Source organism: Euprymna scolopes, chromosome 10 (genome assembly GCF_053919585.1).
Source record: "Euprymna scolopes isolate OS-2025 chromosome 10, ASM5391958v1, whole genome shotgun sequence".
Lineage (NCBI taxonomy): Eukaryota > Metazoa > Mollusca > Cephalopoda > Sepiida > Sepiolidae > Euprymna > Euprymna scolopes.
Window position 1 is genome coordinate 106,610,569 of NC_136491.1, and position 8,875 is coordinate 106,619,443.

Genomic DNA, 8,875 nt, shown 5'->3' on the forward strand with positions numbered 1-8,875 from the left:
GACATGTAACAGCTACGTTACACATAGCTGTGAGTAGCAATTTATCTCCATTCGCCTGACTTTTGCTAATGTGTAACAATATATGCACAAGATGAAGAAGGCTGGTATGCGAGTCACAGTTCTTTTCACCTTGTTGACCGCAGTCAAAGTTATAAAGTGTGTGGGGGGGGGGTAAGGAATAAGTTCTTAGAGTCCTGTCTGATGCGTCTGGTTAGTGAGAACTGTTTGTCTCTTTTGACCATTTGTTTCCTTGTTTTATAGAAGTTTATTAAGTTTTCATTGGCTAATTATTTTGACAAGGACTTTTTACTTTTTGGAGTTTGAAACGACTTCCATTGGTTAAACATGTTAACACGTCCATGTGAAAACATGTTCATGTGAAAACTTTCTTGCTTTTGGGAGAGAATTCAAACAAAGTGGAGAAAGTAAGAATGTAACAATCAGAGCATTTGTTTTTAGCGTTCGTCAGAATCACAAATTGATTCAGTAAGTGCAAGTGTACATTTTCTAATTTTAAACTCCCGCAACAGATTTTTTTGAATAGTTGTGGAAATGAACCCAATTTTCTGCACAGAGTAACAATTCCTGTTGATCATGAGATTTGAGCCCAGCTACGAGAAAATTTGGTTCATAAATAAATAAATGAATGACAAAAGTCCAATGTCAAGATGTTGATCATCTTACTGCTTATATCTTTAAGTACGTTGAAATGCACAATTCTAATATTTCTTATATGTTCTTAAAGAATATATATGCTCTGTAATTACATTTAGTTTAATAAATTAAAGGCCTGGTATAAATAAAAGGTGAAATATAATTAAATAAAAACACAAACATATATATATCATTCAAACACTACCGTGTTTTAATATATGGTTTAGTGACAGTTTTAGTCATTTAGAACTGTTTTAAAGCTTTACCGCTCATTCATTTTTTGACCAAACTCAGCTATATTGTGAATTTTTTTTTTTTTCAATTTTCGTTCAGTAAAACAAAAGTTATGATGAATTTTCTGGTGTTAAAAATCGTATAATTATGTAAAGAGGTGAGCGACGCTTTTTATGACTAATTTCCATAGCAACCACGTCACTTCAGTAGCTGTTGCTACTAATTCGAAAAGAGAAGTAACAAGTGAGAATGAAAGCATGAAAGGGAGATAATTGGGGGGATTTTATTGAAAGCAAACGAGTGCCGTACATTGTTATTACATATGTGTTTATGGGGGCAAAAAAATAAGACTGAAGTTAAACAAAGAACAAGTGAATTTGTTGGAAGCCTGGAAAAATCATGGATTACAATAAAAAAAAAATTTTTTTTAAATGTAAGCATTAAAAGTAATATGGTTAAACTTAAGCATGGAAAAGTAAAGGACTAGTTTTTAAAACTGGAAAAAGAAAAGGACAGGATATTCTAGTAAAAAATCTAATAAATTTAAAACTTCAAATATTGCAGCATTAAGAATTTTTTTTAATTCAATTTTAACATTATATAATCAATTCTTGATACTGCAATATTTTAAGTTATAAATTTATTATATTTTTTACTAGAATATCATGTCCCTTTTCCAGTTGTAACAACTAGTCCTTTACTTTTCCATGTTTAAGCTTAACCATATTACTTTTCATGTCGCATTTTTCTTTATATATATAAAATATAGAAAACAAAGTTTTTAACTACTATTTTATAGGAATTTATTATGTTCATGTCAGCTTGATAAAGACTTGTTACTTTTTGGTGTTTGAAACGATTTTCATTGGTTGAAAATACTTTGAGTTAACATGTTCCTATGAAAACTTATATGCTTCTGGGAATGACGAGGAGAGTGAATCAAAATGAAACGAAGAAAGAAAGAAGGTAAGCAATTACAGCTATTTTCTTTTTAGTGTATGTTTGAATCGCTTACAGGAGAGACCACATGAACATTGCCAACATCCATAAATGAAAGTGGTGTTATGCAACCAACTAGATTCGAACTTGGAACATACAGGTTGCCAGTCCACATCAGTATTCACCACCACCACCACCACTACCCTCCAAACGTGTGAAAAACAAAGGAATAAGCTGAGTTATTAGATTAACAAAACGAAGAAAGAAAAACAAAACAAAAAAAAAGAGACCAACATGATATTGCTTTATTTAATAAAAAGAGTTTGAATAAAATTGATTTTAATAAAAAATAACGCAATTTTGGTAAAACTGCACCTATGAGGGTGGCAATAAAACAAAAATTCACTTTTAAAAGACAATTTGTTTCCGTGTATTTATTTTGTCATAAAAATCGTCAAATTTCACTTTAATGTGGAAAAAAAATAAATAAATAAATAAATAAAAAATAAAATAAAATAGGTGACAACTTTTTATCAACTTAAAAATTTTTTTAATACTTTCTAACATGCTTTTAATGTTGCCCTGCTTCACTTATTGTCCAATAATGGAGGATTGGAGAAGATTATTTTGTGATAATAATAACCTTAAAAACTTATTTAAAGATCAAGAGATTATATGTTAGCTTTATTACTATAACACGAGGTAGCCCACTTAAAAGTAGCCCGCTCTCTCTAATCTTTCTCTTAACGACCAACTGACACCACAAGACAAAATGCAATTCTTTTTCCAACAAGATGGCGCTACATGCCACACGTTTCACAGATCACCGACACGTTTACGGAAGAGAGAACAATAAGCAAAGGGTTATGGCCATCACGTTTCCCAGACTTGTCATCATGTGATTTTTATCTTTGGGGGTCTTTAAAAACAAAAAGTTTATGCAAATAATCATCACAAACTAGACTAACTGAAGGAGAACATTACTATCAGGAGAATCACCAGAGAAGATCTACAGGCAGTATCTGTAAAAAGTTGATGAACATGCCCAGAAATGCATGGATGTCAACAGGGAACACTCCCAGCATCTTTTATAACACTGCACGGAATTTAAACAATAAAAGAATATTTCTCCTCTCTACTACATTTTTGTGGGCTACTTTTAAATGCGACACTCTTTAGTTAGTTATAAGAATTTTTCACTGACGTCACACTAGAAACAAAAATGAGATTTTAACCATTTTTTTTTTCATCATAAACAGTAATGTAAAAATCACAGCTAATAAAAGCATTAAGTTTTCCTATGTTTTCCCTTAATTCTTGGTTTCAACCTTTTATAATTATTCGTGTGAAATATAAGTTACTTTATTTGTTGAGACTGACAGCAAATTGAGATCTTGTCAGTCCAACAACAGAAGACAAAAGTAAATGCGCAACATAACCTACAAAAAGAGTAGCTGTTGCTGCTATTATTATAATAATAATAAAGTAATAATTGAGACAAGCTACAATCATCACCATCATCTGCAATAAACCAGTAAGATTGCAACCAAATGGCATTTTATAGTCTCCACATCAAAGTAAAACGCTTATTTCTTGGCACAAGAGATCCGACCACTTTAATTCTTAATTTTTTTTTTTTTTTTTTTTACATGGAGTTCACCACTTATCAAGGCCCAATAGCCACTCAGGGATAAGGGTTATTGTGTGTACAGTAATCAAAGGGATAGTGTAACAATAGTATTGGAGAATTGGTAAGGTGTCATTACTTGGGGGGGGCGGTTCATCAGGAATTTGTTTGTGTTGGACTTGAAGACATCCAGGTTAAAGTCGGGAGGGAAACAGGCAAGCGGAACAGAGTTCCACAGGCATGCAGTTCTAAGAAAGAAGCTTTGTTCATGGTATCTACGTTTTGATTTAGGCACAGATAGGGAGTGGGGAAAATTATTGGTGGTGGTTTCAGCTAGTCGGGTGTTTTTTGAGAAAGATTGGCAAGGGGGGACCAGAGAATGGAGCTCAGACGAGCACCTGCCATGGAAATAACGATAGAACAATGACAGGCTCGCTACGTCTCTTCTGTGGGAAAGAGGTTGCAGGGTAGAGAAAAGGGCATAATACTAACAACAGCAATATATTCACTATGCAACAACAAGCAGCAGCAGCATCTATTTGATCAAAGCTAAAAAACTATTACTACTGTTGATAACACATCTTTCCACAGGATTAACTTTCATTTATAAAAAGATAGTTATACACAAACACATTGAAGGTGTTTACCTTCAATGTTTTTTCTCTAAAAGTATTTACGTTTACAACCATCGTTTATTTCATTCGTTGTTTGATCTTTTCTATTTTATTCTATATTTGTTGTGTATTTTTACAGGCTTGTGATATTTGAAATGTTAACTGATTGAACCCAAAGAAGGTTGCTTCCTCAAACAGGATCTGACTTCCCAGTGAGGTAATGAATGCACTAACAATTGAATTCGAACAGATGTTTGGCTACTGTATTCTCTCGTGTAAATTTCTACCATCCTTTCTCTACATGGCAATTTTTTTTTCACTTATCAAGGCCCAGAGGCCACTCGAGGATAAGGGTTAATAAGTGTACATTGGTCAATGGGAAAATGATATAGTAATCAATAGCAGTGGAAATTAGGTAAATTTGATTAAGGGGAACGGCTCATCAAGACCGTGTTTATGTTGGACTTGAAGAAGACCATATTATAGTCACTTGGAAAGCAGGCAAATGGAAGACAGTTCCACAGGTGTGCCGTTCTAAGAAAGAAGCTTTGCTCGTGGAATCTACGTTTAGGTTTAGGCACGGATAAAGAGTGGGGGAAATTATTGATAGTGTTTTCAGCTAAACGTGTTTCTCATGAAAGTTTGGCAAGGGGGGGGGGCATAGATTGGAGCTCAGACGAGCACTTGCCACGAAAATAATGATAAAGCAGAGACAGGCTCACAACGTCTCTTCTGTGAGAAAGAGGTTGCAGGGAAGAGAAAAAAAGCATCCTCCACTAGGCCTCGAAGTCTATTTTGAATTCTGTCAAGGCAGGATAAGGCCTTTCTAGCAGCTCCTGCCCAGATGTGGGAACGATACTCCACATTGTTTTTTTTTGTTTTTTTTTCGAATAAATTGAAAAAAAAAATTTTTTTAAAAAGACCTACCTGGTGTGCTAGAGGATATAAAACAATATAAACTGAGAGAATCCAAAAAGATCCGTAATATGACGGTTTGTAGCAGAGGGGGGGGGGGGGGGGTTGAACTTTTTTGTGATTAAACTTGCTTTTTAAAAATGAGTCGCGTAGTGGCACACCCTCTAAGGAGCAGTTTTACGACAGTTTTATGGATATAAATGATACGTCCGAATATCATCTTCACATTCAGTTATCAAAAAATATTGTTCGAAACAGACAACATGAATAATAAAAACAAATTCCACAATACAACAATTCGTTAAATTTTCGACACACAAATGATATTTTCAAAAATAACATCGATAAAATTTGAAACAATTTTTTTTTTGTTGTTTATATTTTACATAAATTAATACCATTTAAAAAAAATACACTTTGCAACGATTTTGCTGCAAGAAAATATGGCTTTGAAAATTAAAGGAATTGTTTTCTTAAATCTATTATACAAAACGGTCGTTGTCTATGTGTATGTCCAGCTAAAAATCAAAAGCTACAAAACAAACACCCACAAAGTCGGTATTTTTTATGCTCGGTCTTGTCTTAAATATTTAAAATTTGGAAAAAAATATTTATCTCTTTGACTCTAAATTGGCGCACATTTCCAGGGGATGGGTCTGTTTCCAATCTATTTGGTGCATTAATAAAAGGGAAGTAACTGTTTATTTATAGGGATTATTTCCCTTATGCAGATATATTCCTAGAGAAATCTATAAAAAAATAAATAAATAAAAAAAATTAAAACAAAAAACACAATGAGTTTGGATCCTATTGTGGTCAGCGACAGTTGTAAGAGTTGAAAATTAAGTTTTGCTAAATTGAACACAAATTTACAGTTTTCAGAAAATATTTACCTCCCTGTTACAATCAGAACTCTCCAGTTTCGTTTCTTGAAAAAAAAAAAAAAAAAAAAGAAAAAAAAAAGCTCAATTTTTGCTAATTGTCTCCAAAAACAATTTTCATTAATAATTCATTTTCTACCTTATCGTTTTTCGTAATTTTTGGATATGTTCATTATTGTGACACGGCAATTCAGTGGATACTATTGATTTCATTTGAAATTCAATATTTCAATTTCGCTACACCTAAGAAAGAAGAACCAAAAAACATGCTTGGTCCTATTTTAAAGCAACTTATTGCTTCAAATCATTTCTTTTTTCTTTTCTGTTTTTTTTTTGTTTGATAATAAAAAAAACAGTAAGATATACCAGGTTTAATTGTAAATGCAAAACACTAAAAAAAAAAAAAAAATTGTTTTTAAACTCCAGTTTACTTTTTAAAATGGCTGACACAAACAAATTGAACAAGAAACAAAGAGAAATAACTGTTCATATTCTGCCACAAAGAAGATTACTTCCCCGCCATCTAACAAGTTTTTTCCGAAAGGCAAAACAGACAAATTCTATATACATTTTTATGCTCAACTTTTGTCTTTAAACTTTAATTTAAGCCAGAAATTACTTTCTCTCCAGTCATCTTAAAGGTTCAAAATTATTTTTTAATAAAATAAGAATCAGAAGTTTAGATGCTTTGGAATTTCAAAATTAATCTTGAAGTATTTAAATCAACAAATATAGAAAGTAATTTCTGGCTTTAACTGAAGTTTTAAGAGAAAGTCAAGTATCAAAATTTGTGTCCACTTCTTGGCATAATAGTTATGTTTTCTGGTGGATTGGGAGTCAGGGGTTCAATTCTTAATGGACTCCTATCAAAGCATCAAGAAAAAAAAAAGATATTTGATGTATTCTTGCTAAACATAGAAAGTGAGGATCCACAAAAAGGAGTAGCACCCTATTGAACATCCTACTATAATTGCCAATAAAAAAAGGAGCCTCTAGTCGCCCTTGACTACAATGATCCTAAACCAAAAAAAAAAAAAACAGTCATTTTTCATATGTATCCTTCAACCCCCCCCCCCTACCAAAACAATAAAGATGACATTTTCCTTGTAAAACATTATATCAATTTATTCGTTGATTATTTGCGTTTAGATATTTTGGACATTTTTACAAAACATAACAGCACTGATGTACAATGTTCAAATTATGGGAGAAAACAATAAAAGAACTGAAAAAGGTTTACAAGGATTTTTGCATGAAAATGAAGACACAGACAATAATGAAATACTTTCAGCTTTGGTGTCATCCAAACAAGATGAATCCCAACATCCACTCCTCAGACTAAAATGAAAGCATAGTCTTTATTTGCTTTTAGGAAACTAGCCTCTCAGTAAACCAAAAAGGAGGGGGTAATGCCTGTTTGTCGTCTGAGACATTACGGAATGCCAAATTTTGGAGAGCTGGATTTCCGTACATTAAAAATCCATCTAGTGTCTAACGTTAACTTTACAGAGAGACAATTACGATGAATCAGACAAAAATATTTTAACAAGACAAATTCATTTTAAAAGTTTATCAATAGCATCTAAACAATACTGAAATTAATCAAATATGAATTCATTGAAATATTACTACAGTAGAAACATTGAGATAATGACAAATTTGAAAATCTATTAAAAACCATATAAACTCGCAGGATTTTTTTTTTTTTTTTTTTTCAAATAAATCATTTATTTTTTTTTTAATTAAGATTTTTGGCGTCCTTAATCCTTAATTGTGGTGATACAGATATTTTTTTTTTTTTTTTGTCAAGCTCTTACAGCATAGGTTATGATTAATGATTTCGCCTGATCTTACTGATTAGACAGTTTCTTCAACAACACTGGAAGAAATCAACAATCTTCAACAATACTCTAAGATCTCAAACAAGGAAAAGAAAATTCTGTATCAACCTAAAGGAAGGCTCATAGATCCAAAAATTTGGATAAAAAAAATCAATACATGATTCATTGATTTGAAAAAAAAAAAAAAAAAAAAATTCTGCATTGTGTTATCTGGTTTCTTAATGGATTTTTAAATTAGTAATTAAAATTATTTTAATTCATTTTATACAAATAATTTTTATTAAAAAAGCAAACAATTAATATTCTTGCTCTGGTCAGAGGAGGGGGGGGGGTTAAAAGTTCTCAATGCAAGGGAAATAACTCTTACAAATCCTTTAAAAATCTGGGTACTGATACTTTTTTTAGTATCTCATCTTTTTCATAACGGATGACCTTTTTCATGTGCGTTATTTTTTTTTTTTAGGGGAAAAAAAATTTCTTGCTTTTGACAATGACATCAATTTTAGTGCAAATAGTACAAGAAAGTTTTTCTTTCATACAGTTAATTTTCAAAAACAGTTTTAAAGTTTTATAAACATTGAAATAAAACAACATGTATATTTAGTTTTTAGTCAATTTTTATAAGCTTGAGGCAGTAAGAAAATTTTCAATTGTATGTTAATACTTAAAGTTTCATGTAAAAATTTAAGTATATGCAATTAAAAAATGCAATTGATTTAAGTTTATACACAATTAGTTGAACCTGCTCAGTGTCGTCTGTGAGTCATTTACATAGTTTTAATTTAAATTTAAAAAAATAAAAATGAAAAGCGGAAAGAAAAAAATTTTTTAAATCAAAATGTAAGGGAGATACCTTACATAAATTTAAACTAAAAATACATTTTGAGTCATTATTTTATTTAAAATTGTCTCCAATCTAATAATCTGAATCACTGGAATAATTATTTTTGGGAAGAAACTAAAGCAAATTACTTTTAGTGTGAAGAACTGCTGAAAGGATAAAAAAAATTACAATTTGTCAGATATACTACTATTTAGGACTAACATGAAGAATTCAATAAGATACTTTTATTTACAAGATCTAATTAATATGCTCAATTTGATAAGTGTCAAAATGAGAATTTGTCTGATAAGGATTTGTTGTGTTACGTTCATCTTGTTTGGGACTAA